Source organism: Sciurus carolinensis, chromosome 16, assembly GCF_902686445.1.
Source record: "Sciurus carolinensis chromosome 16, mSciCar1.2, whole genome shotgun sequence".
Lineage (NCBI taxonomy): Eukaryota > Metazoa > Chordata > Mammalia > Rodentia > Sciuridae > Sciurus > Sciurus carolinensis.
In genome coordinates this window covers 64,330,277-64,350,153 of record NC_062228.1, presented here as the reverse complement: position 1 = coordinate 64,350,153, position 19,877 = coordinate 64,330,277, and the positions used below count along the sequence as shown (strand labels likewise).

At 48.4% G+C, this 19,877-nt stretch overlaps 1 protein-coding gene across 1 annotated transcript in view; it reads right to left on the bottom strand.

The window, feature by feature from the left end:
* LOC124966922 (leukocyte immunoglobulin-like receptor subfamily B member 3) overlaps positions 1–19,877 on the bottom strand; it is a 106,771-nt gene that overhangs the window by 49,037 nt on the left and 37,857 nt on the right. The gene's annotated exons all lie outside the window — the stretch shown is intronic.

Here is a 19,877-nt window from a genome sequence, read left to right as displayed (position 1 = left end):
TTGTAAACAAATGGGATACATGTTGTTTCTCTGTTTGTACACGGCATAAAGGCATGCCATTTGTGTAATCATAAATTTACATAGGGTAATGTTGTTTGATTCATTCTGTTATTTTTCCCTTCCCCCATCCCTCCCTGTAATGGTAATTTTAAACTTATCAGAATAAGAAATTTTATTGGGGATTTATTTATATCATTTAGTGTTCTGTAACTGGACCTGAACCTTATGTTACCTTCTGCACTGGGATAAAAATGTAAATGTATTTCTAAAAGATAATGAGAGCCTGATATGTTTAAAAGTTAATATCATAAAACAGGAAAAACATTTTGCCACTTTACTAAACAAAAGGAAAGTTAAAAGCTCTCTCAACTTTCTTTGATTTATGTTTTAGGTGTAATATCATACTGTGTTAACTAACATATAGACTTAGGAAACAATATATGTAAACTTTATAAAATGATATTTAAAAAAAGTTAAAGATCAACTTTAGAACTAGACTGCTTTACATAAGATTTATGAAAAGCCCCGCCTTACCTGAGATAAAGCTCTGCTTCCTACCTTACTACATGTTACAATGACCCCAAAATAAGTCAGACTTCAGCTCATAAGTTATATTCTAAAGATTGATTTTTTGTTATAAAAATTACTGTAATCTCAAACATGGAATATGATATATAGCTCAGCCAAAATTTAAGATAGCTATTACACAACTAAATATGTTTTTACTGTTGTTAATTCCATTTTGAATTTTCCTTTTGAAATAACTCTGTAACTGTTGACTGATTAATGTTTTACAGAGGTACTGCTTCAAGAACAATCTAAATTAATTTGAGATAATCAACCAAATAACTATAAAGTCATAGACATTAAAGTTAAAACCCAGTACTCTTACTGTATGACTGGTGAAACTGACTTGCTGGATGTTTAAGATTAAAACTTAAAAATTGAGATTAAAATAAAGGAGCCACAAAATCACTATTTGGCTCTTACTCTCAGAGTCAGCTTGAACCCCTGGAACAAGAGAACTTCTCTAAGGAGCTTTGCAACTCTGGGCCACACAACCTTCTCATCAGGGAGATGTTGAGACCACTAGAGGATGAAAAGCCAATCAGTGCACCTGCTGCAGAGGAGGGTCCTTGGGAAAGGGAGCCATCCCTAATGCATCCAAAGGAAGCCACCTCCTCAAGGAGACCCTACCAGGTGAATGGCACTAAAGGAGCTAAGAAGCTGCTCTCCAGTTCCCCAAGAGTGACCCCTGTGGGAACTCAGCTGACTCTTAACACCAGATAGGAACAAGGTCAATTTGACCAACTTGATCTTAAATACCTAGCAAAACAGTTAAAACACAGTCATTCCTGAACATTTTAAGTAAAAATAGAGGTAGCAAAAAATATTCTTAGACAAAAATGCCTGATAACTATCAGAAGAAACTGTTAGAGTTATAAGTTTTTAGTCAGTTTAAGGCCTACAGATCATCCTAACCTCCGGTACAGTAGACTTAATCCATGTTTGCTAGTATGATTCTCTAGCCCTGAGTAACACAAATAAAGGAATCTCTACTAAACAAAAAGATCATACCAAGAAAAAGATATTTTACAAAAATCAGATGACAGTAAGTAATTTAAGTAAATATTGTGTTTACATTCCTGATAACTCTGACAGTGTTAAGATTTACAATTAAGGCCTTATCCTTTCCAGCCTTGTTAGACTTTGTTAGGCCTTTTTATGTGAACAACCTCTCAGCTCTTCCACCTCCTGGTAAGAGATTATTAATTTCTATCAGCTTCATGATATTCATTGACATGTTCCAGAGGCTATTTATTTTGTACTCATTTTTTTGTCTCTTTCAGAGAACAAGACTTTTACCCCTAGAAAGATCCAGTTTCTAAAAAGGAACTTTTTACTGCTTGCCCCATCCCACATCACCCCTTCTCAGCTCGAAGCAGCAAGATCTGTCATCGCCCTTTTTCCTTACAGCCGTAAAAAGTCCCTAAAATCTGAGGTGTGATAATAAAATGTTTAAAAGACAGTCAATATAGGTAGGTAAATTAGGTTAAATCACAAAAATAAGGGCCAGTTTGGGTTCAGAAAGTTGGAGGCAAATGACCTCTGAGAGATTAAAATGTTAACGCTTTCAGAGCCCTTCCTCCACCCTTACCAAGAACCTGCTCCTGTTCTAACCAGTTAAGTCTCTCTAACAGGTTCAACTTATGAGAGAACCAGCCCCAAGAGACCACTGATTTCCAACTCCCATTTCAGTCAGAAAAGTACATCTACATCAAATTGTTGCGGAAAGGACTACTGCCTGGCTGAAATGGAAGGGACCTTACTCACAACATGGACTCATCACATCTGAGTTAAGACAACAGAAAAATGGACAGCCCTCAGAGACCCCAACCACCATCTAAAGATAAGACTGAAAAAATGTTAAACATGTTTTTTCTCTTGCTTAGAAGATGTCAGGAATCAATGATTTGATTATGTACAAAAAAACCAGTGGGGAATGTGATGGGCTGACAGATCTGACTCCATGAGAATGTCATAGGCCAGACTCTAAGGGAGAAGACTAAACAGATTCCATGTTGCTCTGAGACTCCATGTTATGTAGGAAATAAGCTTCTCCCATGGGAACACCCCGCCTCTGTGCCCATCTCAGTTACTTGGTGTGACATGTTTAATAATATACAATGACAACTCCTATGTAGTAAAAATTGCTCTCTTGATTCCTATTGCTCCTAAACAATGTACCATGTGAACAGTAATTGTGTGGATGTTCGCAACCACTCTTTAGTTTGTACCTAGGTAAGGATCATTTTGACCCACTTCCCCCTCTGTCGATGATCTCATGATGTTAGTTTATAATTTCGAATCATAGCAACACTTATAATTGATGTGATTTTTGGTATAAGAACCCCTACAACCCTGTGATCAGGGCTGTTCTCCCAATAGCCATTTTTGGGGGGCATTGTGTGAGACAGTCAGATGGCTGGCTTAATAAAGACTCTCAAATTTGGACTTCTCAAATTTGATCGGTCTGTGATCGGTCTGTTCTTAAGTTGCGCACCATAACATTATTTTGTTCCATTCATCTGTGGATTGACACCCTGGGTGTCGTGCACACCTGGTGTGCAAGTGTCTCTGACATGCCAAACTTAGTGTTTGGTAAGTGCTGAGGGGCAGGTCAGCTGGAGGGGCTGGGGATCCTGCATCTGAGTTCCACTTGGCTGAGTTAATTACATTCCATGGACAGAGCATAAGCACCCAGGTATGTTCCTGGTTTGAGATTTCACTGGAAGCTCCCTTGGATCTATAGACATGTCAGTTCCTGGGCTTTGTCAGTTTGGGGCAGTTTTACCCCCACTCCCCCATATTGGTCACTTGCCTTGTGATTCTCTCCTCTTGCTCGTTGGTGTAGGGACTTCAGGTCAGTCCTTGTACAAAGGACCAAAGTTCCTTTGAGTGAAGCAAACTCCTCAGGACAAAAGGCACTGTTTTTGAATGGCTTTGAAATGCTCTGTGACTCCTCTGTCCTTGAGGCCTGGAGACACTGACTTTTTATATTAACCTTTGGTACTAGTGGACTCTGAGAGGCAAGCAAGTTATGTGACCTGCACGTGTGCAAAGCTAACTGCACCTGTAACCTAGGTAACTTGATATGACCCTGGAGTAGATAATACACTGGACTGGCTTTCCCAGGGGAGCCTCTTCTTGCTCCTTGCCATCTTGTGTGCTTGCCTCTTTCTGAGCTCTCCCCTTAACCCTTACGGCTGGACCCCAGTTATCCTTTATAGCTGGTGCTCTGAGCAGGGACTCTCTGGACGTGTTGTCGGGAGAAGGGGATAGCTTACTGCTGGAATAGGACTTGATGTGTGTCACTCATCAGTTGGTACAGATCCCGCTGGTAAGCTATGGGGACTTCCCTGTCTGATGCTCAAATTTCTCATCAGGATGAACTTTCTTATTTGCTTCATCAGGCTAAACATACTGTAAGTAATGCTGATCTTGCTGCTTTGTGGTCTGAAATAGATTCCTGCTGTCCATTGTATCCAGAGAGTGGTTTCTTAAGATCCAAAGATTGGGAAGACATAGGTAAAAAATTGCATGAGGAGCTGAGGACTCCTGTAACTGTGGTACATGCTTGGTATTTGTGTGGAGACGCTATCTTTCAAAAATACCCTTGACAGAGCCCCAAACTTCCCTGGAGGTCTCTAAGACTGAAGTTTCTTCTCAGCCCTGTCTTTTTGTTCCACCTCCTCCCCCTCCTCCTTTTCCTCCTCCCCCTCCTCCTTTTCCTCCTCCACCCTCCTCCTTTTCCTCCTCCCCCTCCGCCTTTACCTCCTTCTCCTCCTCCCCCTCCTCCTTTTCCTCCTCCCCCCTCCTCCTTTCCTCCTCCCCCCTCCTCCTTTTCCTCCTCCCCCTCCGCCTTTACCTCCTTCTCCTCCTCCCCCTCCTCCTTTTCCTCCTCCCCCCTCCTCCTTTTCCTCCTCCCCCCTCCTCCTTTTCCTCCTCCGCCTCCGCCTTTACCTCCTTCTCCTCCTCCCCCTCCTCCTTTTCCTCCTCCCCCCTCCTCCTTTTCCTCCTCCCCCCTCCTCCTTTTCCTCCTCCGCCTCCGCCTTTACCTCCTTCTCCTCCTCCCCCTCCTCCTTTTCCTCCTCCCCCCTCCTCATTTTCCTCCTCCCCCTCCGCCTTTACCTCCTTCTCCTCCTCCCCCTCCTCCTTTTCCTCCTTCCCCTCCTCCTTTTCCTCCTCTAGTCCAGTCTCATTTATCTGAGTGTCTCAAGCCGGCAGAGGCAGGGGAGAAACTCAGACCTCAGCTGTCTGCCCATTAGATTAAACAATGCTAATCAGTCAGAATGTGAACAATTGCCTTTTGCTGTGTTAAAGAATTAAGAAGGACAGTGATGGAAAGTGGAATTAAGTGTAATTTCACTCTTAATATGATAGAGGGGCTGGGAATGGGTTTATGCCTTGGTTCCCTCTGATCAGAAAGTATTGGTGAAGATGGGTACTTCTCCTGCCCCCAAATACAGTGTTTTAACAAGAATACTCTGATTTAGCCTGTGTTTAAGCTAGGATAATGCTCAAGGACATGTTAATACTGGTTATGATGACATGTTTGGCATGGGACAACAACAAGCTCAGTTGCCCGCAGCCGCCATTGTCCAGATTAGAACCGTAGTTTGTAAAGCATGGAGGAGCATCCCAGACACTCCGGGTCCTTCCTAGTCCCTTGTTGTAATTCAACAAGCCTCAGGGGAGCCTTTCATTGATTTTCTTAACCATTGACTAAAGCTACTGAAAGACAAGTAGACAATTTGGAGGCTGCCAATATTCTGACCAAACACCTGGCTTATGAAAATGCCAACCAAGACTGTAAGGAGTAATGAAATCTGTGTACTGTAAAGTGGGTACTGTGCTTTCTGATTTAATAAGGGCATGCAAAAATGTTGGAACTGAAACTCATAAAGCTGCTTTACTTGCTGCTCTAACCCCCTGATGAACTTTGTTACCATTGTAAAAACCTGGTCATCTTCAAAAGGACTGTAAGATTAAAAAAAAAAAAAAATGCCCACAAAACGGCTCAATCAGAAATGTCCAATCTGTCTTCAAAGATTTCACTGGGCTAATCGAAGCAGATCTAAAACAGACAAGTCGGGAAACCCAATCACGGGTCACCTCCTGACCCAGGGTCAAAGGAGGAGGAACCCTTTTCCTCTGCAGAGTCCTTCACAGATGTTTCCAGGTCAAACAGACGCTCCTGACACAAACCCCCTCGGGCCACTAGAGGGCGCACAGGAGTAGATTTGATTACTACTGAGGATGCTCAACTGCGTCTCCCTGGGAAGTGTGTAAGATTGTACCCACATGCAAAGACCTCTACCTAAGGGTAGCTTTTGTTTAATTTTGCCCCACTCCCACAGTGCTAAAGAAGGAAAATTCATAATTCCTGGAGCGATTGGTTCTGATTATGCTGGTGTAATATACATTCAAGTTTGGCCTTATATGTCCTTAAATCTCCCCAAAGGACCTCATAGCTCAATGGACTGTAATTCCTTATATTACTGCCCAGGAACCCCTAAATGAAAGAGGGAATGCAGGAGTTGGCTATTATTGGAGGTTGCTTACCTATTACTGAAAATAGACCAAAATTAAGCCTTTGTTTAAATGAACAGTCAATCACAGGCTAATTGGACACTGATGCTGATGTTAGTTACACCTCTCTCAAAGTGGCCTCGTGCCTGGTCCTTACAGAGGGCCACCCGGGTTTGGGGCACAGGAGGCACCAGTGCACAGGTGTCCACAAGCTCTCTGTGCTTGTGTTGCTCCTCCCCTTCCACACACAGCAAGTTATCACTCACATTCAGCTGTACATTATGGCGTTTCCCTGTGATGTGTGGGGCAGTGACATCTTGCACAAATTACAAACGTCTATGGAGTCGTCCTATTTGTAGGGGCCTCTGTGAAATCCAGCACCTTACCATTAAAGTGGAAGGTCACCACTCCTGTCTGGTAGAACGGTGGCCATGGTCTGAGGAGAAGGTGGCAGCCCCAGAGGCCCCCATTCCAGAACAGGTACAATTGGGACGCGTTGAACCTTCTACCAGCCCATGGAATACACCCATTTTATCATAAAGAGGGAATCAGGGAAATGGGAGCATTACAAGATTTAAGAGAAATCAGTGAGTGCATTCAACCTATGGGTCCACTTCCACGTGGATTGCCTAGGCCTGACTTCATCCCTTAAGATTTTTCCTTATATGCAACAGACCTCAAAGACTGTTTTTGTACTATTCCTCTCTTTCCTCATGATCGGGAAAAGTTTGCCTTCACAGTTGCTGTTTTCAATCATCATGAGCCTGCTGATAGATGTCAGTGGAAAATTCTTCCTTCAGTTACGTTGAATAGCCACACATTATGTCAACATTTTGTGAATAAGGCTCTTCAGCCGTTCTGACAGTTATTCCCACATATTCTTGTTTATCATTATATGCATGATATTTTGATCACTGGGCCAGTACTTACAAAAGGTACTTTAACTACATTATAACACACACTTTTACAATCTGGCCTCCATGTGGCCACAGAAAACATTCAACAACTCCCTATTGACTATTTAGGACAGAAGATACTCCAATGTTTTTCCATTCCTAATATTCCAAAATTGACTCTTCCTTCCAATTTTTCCTTAGTTCATTTACAGCAATTTTTAGGACATTTAAATTGGGCTCTACCATATATTTCTTTAACGACTGATTCGTTGTCACCTTTTTTTCAGTTGTTGAAAAATCAACATTGGGCTGGGATACAGCTCACTTGGTGGAGTCCTCGCCTTGCAAACCCAGGGCCCTGGGTTCAATGTCCAGCACTGCAAATAAAGAAAGAAAAAGCACCATAATCCCATCATTTTTTCCCAGTTACTGACTGCAGGAGTTAATGAGCAATTATCTACAATCCTTATAGACAGACGCCCAACACTCAATGTTCCTTTATCTCTAATTACATTTTCAGAAAAGCCTTATGCCTTTGCTGCAGCTGTTGCCCTTCATAATCACAACTTGTATAAACAGAGTGGTTATATTCTCCTCCCTTTTCAGGAAGAAATGTTCTTCCTTATGCTGAAAAGTATGCTCAATTGATCTCAGATGGTCACAATTGTATTTTACCTCTTATGGGAACGGACATTCATGTACTTTATCTTACTTATGGGGAGACTTTACATTGACAGTATTTACAATTTCCTTCATATTATCAGGCTGTCTTCACTGATTTTTTGCTCCTATTGCTTCCCATGCACCTCTGGGTGAACGCCTTTCTTGTTGTGTCTAGTCTCTCATGCTGCTTCTATAATCTCTTCCATTCCAGTTTCCAGCAACATTACTGTTTATACTGATGGAGGAAACGACAGGGTGTGGTATCTATATTCATTGATGAGAAATGGACTGATTATTACACATTGTCTCAAGCTTCTCCTCAGCAGCAGAATTAGCTAGTATTATTTTGGCTCTTCGTATGTTTCCCACTGCCCGAAACATCATTGCAGATTCTCAGCATTTAGCCAAACTGAGTCCTCACATTTCCTCTGCAATTCTGTCACCTCACTTGGACTCTAATCTGCTATCCCTGTTGATCACCCTCCAATCTCTGTTTCAGGGTCCTACAGCTGTAGTATTTCCTGCTCACATAGGCAGCCACACGAAGATTCCCGGACCACTCACTGAAGGAAATGCTCATGCTGATGCTGCTGTAAAATAGTTTTATCCTCTTTCCAGATGCTGTGGAATCCCACAACTTTTTTCATCAAAATGCTCGCTCCTTAATGAAGACCTTTCTATTTCCTCTCAACAGGCCCGTTTCATCATTAATATTGCTCTCGTTGCACACCCTTTCCTTCCCCTACTTGGGAAACTGTGAACCCTCGAGGTTTACACTCTAATGCTCTCGGGCAGATGGATGTGACTCGCTTTCCTCCCTTCCACCCCTTTTCTTTTGGACATGGTACCATAGCTACATCCCCAGGGCTTATATGGGCCAGTGCACATCGTTCAGAGAAGGTCTCAGCCTGTATCTCTCATGTGCTCCTTTCCATTGCCACCATGGGTACACCTCATGTTTAAAAACTGGCAATGCCCCTGCCTATACTTCTAGTGTCTTTGCTCAGTTTTGAAATTAATGGAATATAATTCCAACCCATGGAATTCCTCACAATCCTACTGGACAGGCCTTAGTCAAATGTGCACATTGCACACTAAAAACATGTCTTTGAAAACAAAATCAAAACAGGATTCCTGGCCTTGCTGATGTTAGTAATGCTCTCAATATTGCCTTCTTCACAACAAGTGCTCTTAATGTACGTTATGAAGATAATACACATCTCTTGTCCTCTGCCTTGGACAGGCCCTTTACCCCTAAGGAACCACTACCAAAGATTCATGTAAAATACCAAGTTCCACCAGATCCAATATGGTGGGACCCCACAATTTGATTCCTTGGGGGAGGGGATATGGTGCTGTTCTTACTCGTACAGGTTCTGTCTGGATTCCTGCCAGATGTGCGAGACCTGTCATTCATCATGAATTGGCAATGGAGATTTCACAATCCGATTCCCAAATTCCATTTGACCCTGGATGAAAAGGACCCTGATTCAAAGAAGGAAGCTCCAACAGGAGCATGAGGCCCAAGACCCACTGTGTTCTAATCATCTTGGGGGGATAAAAAGTGTTTAACAACATCTGCTGTACAATTACTGGTCCAGATGGGTTTAGAATGTACCCAAAAAACTTGGTTACAGCTTTGTTTGCCAAACTTACCCAAAATTCTATAACTATGCTGGCTATTATTGTGTTATTTCTGTCATTGTATCCCTGATGATGGTGCCTCCATACTTCTTGGAAATTAAATCTTCTGAAATTTGTATCATCAAGTTATTCTTGATAACAGGGCTGCTATTGATTATTTGCTATTGTTACAACATCTATGGGATAGCAAAATTTTAACAACATGTGTTGTTTCAATTTAAGTGAGAATGGAAACCCCATTCAAAGGGAATTGGACCATCTAAGACATTGTAGAGAAGGTACAACAAGATGATAGAGGTTTGGATTTATTTGGTTGGTTAATCTCATGGCTACCAAATTCTACCTGGGTCTAACAGCTTTTCATTGGAGCAGGTTTATTGATTGTGGCCTTAGCGTGCTGTGGTTGTTTTTGCCAATGGCTGCCTTGCTTTCTCCCTCCACCTTCCTTAAATGAAGAGAAGTCATGTCTACTCAAAAGCCCACACAAAACAAAACAGGGGAGTTGTAGGGATTTCAGGTCAGTTAATGTACAGAGGAACAAAAGTCCTTCAAGAAGTCCTTCAAGTTCAGCAAAGTCCTCAGTGCAAAAGGCACTCTGTTTGAGTGGCTTAGAATTGCTCCATGTCCCCTCTGTCCTTGAGGCCTGGAGACATTACCTTATTATGATAACCTTTGGTACTAGTGGACTCTGAGAGGCAAGCAAGTTGTGTGATCTGCACGTGTGCAAAGCTAACTGCACCTGTAACCTAGGTAACTTGATATGACCCTGGAGTAGATAATACACTGGACTGGCTTTCCCACGGGAGCCTCTTCTTGCTGTGCGCCATGCTGTGTGCTTACCCTTTCTGAGCTCTCCCCTTAACCCTTATGGCTGGACCCCAGTTGACCTTTACCTGTGGGTGACTTAGAGACTAAACTGCTCAACGTGGCCAAGTCTGCTACCTGTTATGGTGACTCCCAGCAGGTCTCAGCTGTTCCTGGCCCTGCATGTCAGGCCTCTGGCTGGCTGTGACCCCTAGCTGAGTGTCCCTGGGCTGCCTTGTGCCTGCTGAGGTCCCCTTGTCCCCCTCCTGGCGGTGTGGGTCTGAGTGGTGTCCTGGGCTAGTGGAAGGACAGGGCGTGTAGACTCTGGGCTCATCAGGAGGCCCCTGTCCCTGGGAGGAAGGAGGTGTGGCTGTTCCCTGTCTGAGCTTGAGGACTTTCATCTGGGGTAGGTCACACCTGGGGGCTTCAGATGCAGTCCCCTGGAGTGAGGGCAGAGTGGTGACAGGGGAGAGGCTGGAGTCTGGGACCAGGGGCCTGGAGGGGACAGGTTCCAAGTGGCCATCCTGCAGCCAGTCCACTCCCTCTGATGTGTCCACATGAGCAGGAATGGCCCTGACTCAGGGATGAAGGGGACGCCCCTCCACACCTTGTCGGGAGGAGAGGACAGGCTACCTCTTGATCTGGGGCAGCCTAGGGGAGGTGACAGAGGGGACAGCGCCTGCAGGTTCAGGTCCTGGGGCTTCCCTGGGTGCCTACTCTCCAGCAGGGCACAGCCCAGGTCAGCACTGAGGGGAATTGAAGGTCAGGGCCAGGCCTCTCCTCTGCACGTGGGGACTCTGAGCCCAAGGGGAGGGGCTGTCCAGGTCAGCGTGTCCAGAGGAGGACCCTCCACCCCAGCTCAGCCCTGTCCTGGGACCCACCTCCTGCCAGAGCCCCTCACTTACCACTCTGGAGTCCTGGGTCCTTGGGGGTGAGGGGCTGCTCCTCAGGGCCTCCTGGGGTGGGTGGGAGGTGAGGGCTGGGCTGTCTGCTCCCTATTCAGCTGGCTGCTCGTCCCCAGGTTGGGCCCCAATGTCACCTGTACCTTGACCTCACCCTCTTGCCTCCATCCCTGAGCCTGGGGCTGGGGTCCCGACACCATCTGTCCCTGATCCTCTTAGGGTTTGAGAAGGAACCAGAAATCCTCTGGGAGTCTCAGAACCGCAGGGTGGGGTAGGTGGAGAGTCCTGGCTCCCTGTGAGCTTGAGTTCTAGGACCAGCCTTGGGGTGGGACCCAGGCCTCCAGGCAGAAGCCCAGGCCCTGAGGGCAGGAGAGAGGGTCCCTGAGGGCAGGACAGAGGGTCCCTGAGGGCAGGACAGAGGGTCCCTGAGGGTTGGGCAAGTCACACTGGCCCTGGTCACCCTGGCTGGGTGGTGGCTCATTGTCCCCTGGAGGGAATTTCCCAGTGGCTCATCACTCTGGCTCTTGCTGCTGGTGATGCTCTAGAATCAGGAGCTGCTAAGAGGAGGACGGCAGAGGGAGGGGCAGCTGGGGAGCTGGGGACGCCTTGGCCCTGCTCGTGCTGCCGGCTGGCCCTGCTCACCAGAGCATCGTGTGGGCCTGGCTGACCCCAAGCCCCTCTGAGGCCGAGCAGCCCGAGGCCCTGCTCACGGTTCTCAGTGGTGCAGCTACAGCAATGCCTGGGTCACTAGGAAGGTGGTGCTGGGAGGAACGTTCATGGCATTGATGGCCACACTGAAAACACAGGAAGATCCCAAATATAAATAGAAGTGCACTCAGATGGCCCTGGAAGACCAGGAACAAACTAATTCCAAACTCAGTATGAGACAGGAAATTGTCAAGGCCTGCTCCTTTCTCTGCTCCCACTAAGCTTGCTATTGAGTGTACAGGGTCCCTCTTGATTGTCCTCATTCTCTTGTATCTTTTCTCCTTTCATTCCTCTGGTCACTTCAAGTGTCTTGTCCTCAGGGTCTGTGATTCTTTCTTCTATGCTGTCAAGTCTTCTGTTGAAGCTCTTTCTAGAATTTTCACTTCAGTCACTGGATTAACTTCAAACTATCTCATTGATCCTCTTTATGGCTTTAATTCCTTTTTTGGACCTTCTATGTTTTTTTTGTATTTTGTTTTCCTTATTTTCATTTTAATTCTCTTGTGGCCACTGAGCCACTTTAGGATAATTATTTTGCTTTTCCCCAGGTAGTTTGCAGATCTCCATGTCCTCAGGTCAGTTCCTGGTACGTTCCTTAGTTCCATGGGTGGTGCCACGTGTCCCTGGTCATTCATGACCCCTGTGGCCTTGCACTGGTGTCTTGAAGAAGTAGACACACTTTCCAGCCTTTGTAGACAGGCTTTGGCAAGGGCCGCCATTGCCCGTGTAATGATTAATGTGAATTGTCACCGTGACTGGAGTAAGAGATGCTGGTGATTGAGAGGCTTCTGGGTGTGTCGTTGAGGGCCTGTCTAGGGATGATTGGAATGTGGACAGTGAACTGAAGTGGAGACCCTGCCCCCGTGTGGGCAGCACCCCCACAGGATGGTGGCTTGGATAAAGTAAAAGCTGGAAGAACAAGGAAGCAGATGCAGATGCATTCCTGACTCTCTCGAATGGGTTCTGGATCGCTGCTTCTATTGTCTGAGGAGATGGGACCCTCCCTTCTTCACTCTTCCAAAGCAAACTCTGACAGTGACTCTAGAGGAAGTTTCCAGAAGCCGTGGTCTTGGACTAGGTAGGGTGGCACTGTTGATCCCTCTTGTTCTGGGACTTCCTCCCCTTGGATGGGCGGCTGCTGGTTCTTCCAGGTCTCCAGCCTGCAGACAGCCATTGTGGACCATCCACCTTGTGGTCATGTAAGCCAATCAAATAATCCCCTTTTAATGATCAGACATCCAGTTGATTCTGTTCCTCTAGAGAGCCCTGAAGGGTACAGCCAGCAAGCCATCCAGAGACTCCAGGTAGGTGTCATGGTAGGGCCTTCATATGGGTTTGTCTCTGGAGTCCTGGGGCAAACTTATCTGAGCCTGTGTCTGTAGGTGGGTGGACTTGGGTCTGGTCCTGGACCCCCTAGTGTCAGTGGGGTGGACAGGATGACTGGATGTGGAGGGAAGGCCTGAGCCTGGGACTACGGGGCTGGCCCGAGACCTGGGTGCACAGGTGCCACATGGAGCTGAGGAGGGCCGTGAGCCAAACTGCAGCGCTGTGGGAGGCTGAAGCATGAGCCCTGGGAGCAGGGAGAGCAGTGCCTGGTGTGTGCAGGGCCAGGGCCTTTCCCAGCCATACCCAGTCTCCCTGGAGGGGCAGCAGGACACTGGCAGAGCCCATGGTGCATGGGGCCCTGCTTCAGTGGTGAGGACTGCGCACCTCTAGGGAAACGCAACTGTAGTTTGCTGTATTGCAAGGAATACATAGAGGACAAGCTGCTTCCAGAACTCATCTGAGTTCTAGAACAAAGGTTAATAATACTGACAAGAGTTCAAATGTATTGAGCACCAACAATGGGAGGAAACACTGTCTGGCGTCAGTCACAGGTTACCAGACAGACAGTGGAGCAGAAACACAGCTCACCTCCACAGAAGCCGACCTGGAGTTGATCTCATGCTCCTGGGCCCCCCACAGTGACCCGTGGATTGCTGAGGCCCTGAGGTTCCTCTGCGAGGTGTGTGGTAGCTATGCCAGGTGCCCAGACGTTAGAATTGGTAGAGAAAGACATTACAACAGTTGTTCTCGGGGCTCAGGGGGTTGCTCAGTGGTAGAGCACATGGCTAGCAGGTGTGCGGCCCTGGGGTAAGTCCTAGCACAAAACAAACCCAACTATTGATTACAACTGAGTTCTGTATTTTCAAAGTTTAGCACATAAATAGAAGATGTTATAAAAAGTCTGTGTTTGCAGGGAGGGACTGAATGGAACTTCTAGAGATAAAACCTTCCATTAAGAAATAACCAGTCAAACTAAGAAGCTTTCTCTCAGCAAAGGAAACTATCAGTAATGTGAAGAGAGAGCCTACAGAGTGGGAGAAAATCTTTGCCATTCCTACTTCAGATAGAGCACTAATTTCCAGAATATATAAAGAACTCAAAAAACTCTGCACCAAGAATAGAAATAACCCAAAAAACAAATGGGCTAAGGAAATGAGCAGACACTTCACAGAAGAAGATCTATAAGCAATCAACAGATACATGAAAATATGTTCAACATCTCTTGTAATAAGAGAATGCAAATCAAAACTACCCTAAGACTCCATCTCACCCCAATTAGAATGGCGATTATCAAGAATAGAAGCAACAACAGGTGATGGCGAGGATGTGGGGAAAAAGGTACACTCATACATTGCTGGTGGGTTTGCAAATTAGTGCAGCCACTCTGGAGAAAAATGTGGAGATTACTTAGAAACTTGGAATGGAGCCACCATTTGACCCAGCTATGCCACTCTTTGGTCTATACCCAAAGGACTTAAAATCAGCATACTGCAGTGATGCAGCCACATCAATGTTCATAGTTACTCAATTCACAATAGCCAGATTGTGGAACCAACCTAGATGTCTTTCAATTGATGAATGGATAAAGAAACTGTGGTATATATGCACAATGGAATATTACTCAGTCACAAAGAATAATAAAATTATGGCATTTGCAGGCAAATGGATGAAATTGGAGAATATCTTGCTAAGTGAGATAAGCCAATCTCAAAAAACCAAAGAGAAAATGCTCTTGCTGATAAGTGGATGATGATACATAATGGGGGTTGGGAGAATGGAAGAATGGAGGAAGGAGGGAAAAGAATAGAGGGAAAAGAGGGGTGGAGGGGTGGGGGAAGGAAAAAATAACAGAATGAATCAAACACAATTACCCTATGTAAATGTGTATTACACAAATGGTATGCTTCTACTTCGTCTACAACCAGAGAAACAAGTTATACCCCATTTGTTTACAATAAATAAAAAAAAATGAAGTATCCAGGTGTGAGTTAAACACTGCAGTAGGAGAGAATAGTGAATTGAGCTTGAAGACACAGCCATAGACACACCAAAAATGAAAGAGAGACATAGTGTTACATTTTTTCATGAGAAAGAACTTATTGTTTTTATTTTCATGAGGATGGACATCCTGCCTGGGTGAGATGGACCCTAGTGCCTTGCTTTTCCCTGCTGGCTAGAGAAGTTCATCAGGGCTGTTGTATTTCTGGCCCTTTCTACATCTTTTGAGAAGTTTCTGTTCAGCTCCGTTTCTAGAATAGGAAATCCTGTGGTGGATCAACTGTGGAAGCCACGTGTGAACAGTGCCGAGGCTTCAGCCCTCAAGGGAGCTCAGTCCAGTGAATCCCTAGAGCATGACACTGACCTCCAGGAGCTCAGCCCAGGGGCCTGCAGCACAGGACAGAGCAAAGCCCCCTCGCTGTCCCAGGGGAGGGAGGAAGCCTGTGCCACCTGCTGGGCTCTGCCATGGCCACAGCTCTGTGTCAGGAGAGGGGTGAACACAGCCCTTTGGGGCCAGTCCTTCCCTGCCCTGGGGCTTCACACCAGCAGCCAGGAAGGGGACTGCCTGCCCCCAGCTTGGACTTGTGTTCCTAGGATGGGATGTGTCAGGACCCAGGGTCTCTGCAGACCCTTCAGACAGAGTTGGGTCTCCTCTGACCACATCCCCTGTCTGCCTGATCTGTCCTCATCCCTCCAGGGACACAGCAGCAAATACCCCTGGAGGCCTCCCGAGCTGGCCCCCTCCAGGTGAGGGTGACCTGGGCTGGTCCTCCCCTCTCAGGCCTCCCTGGGGCTCCATCTGTCTTTCAGCCTGTGCCTGTCACAGGGTTGTGAGCCCCTTGCTAAGGCCAGTCACCTCCCAGCCCTGGAGATGCTGTGGGGAGATGTCTGCTCCCTGTTCAGGTGAAGGCAGAGCAGCAGACCCTGAGCACCTGGCTGTGCAGCTCACCTGGAGCTTCATGCTGGACATGAGCCCAGAGAGAGAGAGAGAGAGAGAGAGAGAGAGAGGGAGAGAGAGAGGGAGAGAGGAAGGGAAATTGAAGAAAATTAGAAAAGGTGGGCACGATGGCCCTTGCCTGTAATCCCTGAGACTCAAGAGGCTGAGACAGGGGGATTCAAGTTCAAGGCCAGCCTCAGCAACTTCATGAGGCCCTAAGTAACTTGGTGAGACCCTGGGTCTAAATAAAGACAAACACAGCTGGGAAGAGGCTCAGTGATGAAGCACCCCTGGGTTCAATCCCTGGTACCATAAACACGTAAATAACAAGTGTCCTGTCAAGATTCTGCAGTGGGGTTTGTCTTGTACCAATCTTTGCCTCATTGACCTCCCTTTTCCACCCAGCACACCCTCTCCCCTGTTCTGAGAAGCACCCAGTCGTTCCTGCCCCTCTGGGTGCACTTCCGCTTGGGCCTGTGGTCATCTCCACCCAGTGCTGTGTGTTCGCCTCTGGGAACAACCTGTGGGTTTGAGCGCTGTGTCTGCAGGGCAGAAGCTGATCTTTAAAGTTCCTGAGGTTCTGCAATCCCATCAACTCTGGAGATGGAGGCAGGAGGATGGCAAGTTTGAGGCTGGTCTCAGCAGTTTAGTTAGAACCTAAGCAATTAGCAAGGCTCTGCCTCAAAATAAAAAAATAGAAAGGACTGGGGATGTGTCTAAAGAACCCTGGCTGCACATTCTGGGACCAGAAGAAAAATTGTCTGGTTGTCCTCATCCCTTGCCCTTGTGTCCATGGGCATTAATACCCTTCTCTGACCCTCAGTTTCCTCTTCTGGAGGAGGTCCTCACAAACCCTCACTGCAGAGGGAATTGGGGTCAGTGGTAGAGGGTGCATGGGAGGGTCGCCAAATGGATGATCTGGAAAGCTCCTTGGGAAGTACTCTGGGGAGGCTGGGACCTGGGAGGATCCAGGGTTTGGGCCCCAGGTCAAGGTGGACGATTGCTGTGTCCACTGAAGACTCAATGCTGGGTGCTCTGTCCTTGTCACAGCTCTGCAGGAGAAGGAGCTGCACAGCCCACCTGCTGGGCTTTACCACAGCCTCACTGACCAAGAAAAACCGGGCCAGCTCCATCCACTGAAGCCCTTGGGTCTCCCCTATGTGGAGCGTCTCACAGTGAGACAGAGAGCTGACCCTGCACTGCTGGACCCTCACCTGCCCCACTCCTTAGGTATCCTGAAAACCCCGTATAGAGAAACCACCACCCCAGGGGAGGTGCTGAGAGACCTAGTCAGAGCACATGATTCAAGGTGCACAGCAGCCAGAGCAAGAGATTCCTGGAGCACACCAGCCAGAGCAGGGGATTCCAGGTGCCCAGCAACCAGAGCAGGGGATTCCAGGTGCACAGCAGCCAGAGCAGGGGATTCCAGGTGCACACCAGCCAGAGCAGGTGATTCCAGGTCCACACCAGCCAGAGCAGGGGATTCCAGGTGCACACCAGCCAGAGCAGGGGATTCCAGGTGCACACCAGCCAGAGCAGGGGATTCCAGGTGCACACCAGCCAGAGCAGGGGATTCCAGGAGCACACCAGCCAGAGCAGGGGATTCCAGGAGGACACCAGCCAGAGCAGGGGATTCCAGGTGCACACCAGCCAGAGCAGGGGATTCCAGGAGGACACCAGCCAGAGAAGGGGATTCCAGGTGCACACCAGCCAGAGCAGGGGATTCCAGGAGCACACCAGCCAGAGCAGGGGATTCCAGGAGCACACCAGCCAGAGAAGGGGATTCCAGGAGGACACCAGCCAGAGCAGGGGATTCCAGGTGCACACCAGCTAGAGCAGGGCATTCCAGGTGCACACCAGCCAGAGCAGGGGATTCCAGGAGCACACCAGCCAGAGCAGGGGACTCCAGGTGCACACTGCAGACAGCTGGAGGAGCCCATGTCCACAAGCATGTCTTATGAAACATCAACACAGGAGGATCCTGCTTCCTGCACGATGAGGGCTGCCGATACAGAGAGAGGCTGGGCAAGACCAGAGCCTCAAAGGGTCCCTTGCTTCCTCAAAACTATGCGCATGTCCAGTGTTAGTGACAGCCTATGCTGCAGACCAGCACGCAACTCTCTGCCGGCATCTTAAGCCTCTGTGCACAAATAGCTGTAAAATGATGGCCAGGCGCACCTGCTGGGCTGAAAGGAGACCTCGACCCCCAGGGTTGCAGTCTCCTCAAGCTGGGTCCCTGCACCTCCCCTATCTACTAATAGGTGTTTTAGGGCTGGCCTAGTCCAGCACAGGTCCACCCATCAGGAGGTGGATCCCAGGCAGCACAGGACAAGACACAGCTAGAAATTCAGGGCCACACTCCGAGCCCACAGGGCAGGGATAAGGAATGGTGAGACCACGAATCTAAGATAGTAACACTGAAGGTGCCCAGCATTCTGGCTGATAGAATGACAGCTCACAAGAAGAGATGGGCATTCCAGGAAAGTGCCTCAACCAAGCCCACCCAGAGACCAGAAAGGCTGGCATGGGCGGGAGAAGACCACTGCAGGATATCGCAGGGTGGCACCACGGAGGGCAGACTCCAGCTCAATGTTGTAGCAGTGGAAACGTCAAGAGTGCAGAGACCAGAAGCTCAATGGACTGAGGGACACAGGAGTCACCTGTGCACCCCGGAGCACCAGAGGAGGAAGGAGAAGGACACAGGGGACTCAGAGGGTTTAATAATGACTGGGGGTTCCCAGTACCCTTGGGACACGGAACCCCAGACCCAGGAAGCTCAGGGACACTGCACAAGACTCAGGCAGCAGCACCACGCTGGGCACTGAGCTCAGGCTGCAGGAAGCCAGGTAGTGGTGGAAACCTCACCACCTGCACAGGGAGGGACACAGGCTCTGCCAGGACCACTCAGAACCCAGGGGGCAGCTGGAGGCTGGGAGAGAGAAGGGAGGAGAGAGAGAGCAGCAGCCCCCAGCCCTGCCCTGCCAGGTCCCCTCCCAGATGGAGGCGAAGAGTGGCTGGCTCACGTCCACTCTAGGGGACCTGCCAGCAGCTGACCTGCCCTGAGGAAATGCTAAGCCAAGGTCCTGGGGCAGCACACTGACCTCCAGCAGCCACGTGGACTACCAATGAAGGGCAGGCCTGGTGGGTGCTGAGGAGCCCCGCCAGCTCTGGAGGGGACGCTGTGCCATCCTGTGCACCACCCAGGAGAGGAAGCAGAGGGAAGCATCCTAAGTCACTCCCAGAGGCCTGCAGCATCTGACACCACACCACACAAGGACTTCCCGGGGAAGGACAGCACCCTGGACATCCCCATGGAGACAGGGCACAACGCTCCACAGAAGAGGCCCTCACTGCACAGCATCCCAGTCCAGCACACCACCTCCTGACTGGGTCCCCAGAGGCCTGGTCACCTAGTGACGTCACTGCCTGGGGCTCCGTGTGAGGGCCCTGGGTGGTGTTTGCAGGACAGTGTTGCCCAGTGATGCGTTTCTCAGCAGGAGGGCGAGGGCTCAGTGGGACACACCTGCTCAGCAAATCCAACCAGCAGGTGCAAAAGAGTCACACAGTGTGACCAAGGGGCGCGTGTCCCAGGTGTGCAGAGCAGTTCATCATCCAAAGTCCATTAATGTGATCCATCACAGCAACGGGTGACAAGGAACGTGCCCTGCAAGTCACCTCACAGCTGGAGGAAAAGCCCTGCTCAGGATCCTCATGCATTTGTCAGAGAAAAGCCCTCAGTGAGTCAGGAGAGGAGCAGAGCCTCACCCTGACTAGGAAGAGCCCAGAGAGCCAAGGCCCAGGTCCCAGCTGAGGTGAGAAGCCACCTGCTCCCACTCCATCAGGGCAGCCAGGAGCCCCTGAGGCTCAGCCTTGTGCTCCTGTCCCCAGGACCCAGGGACAGGAGTG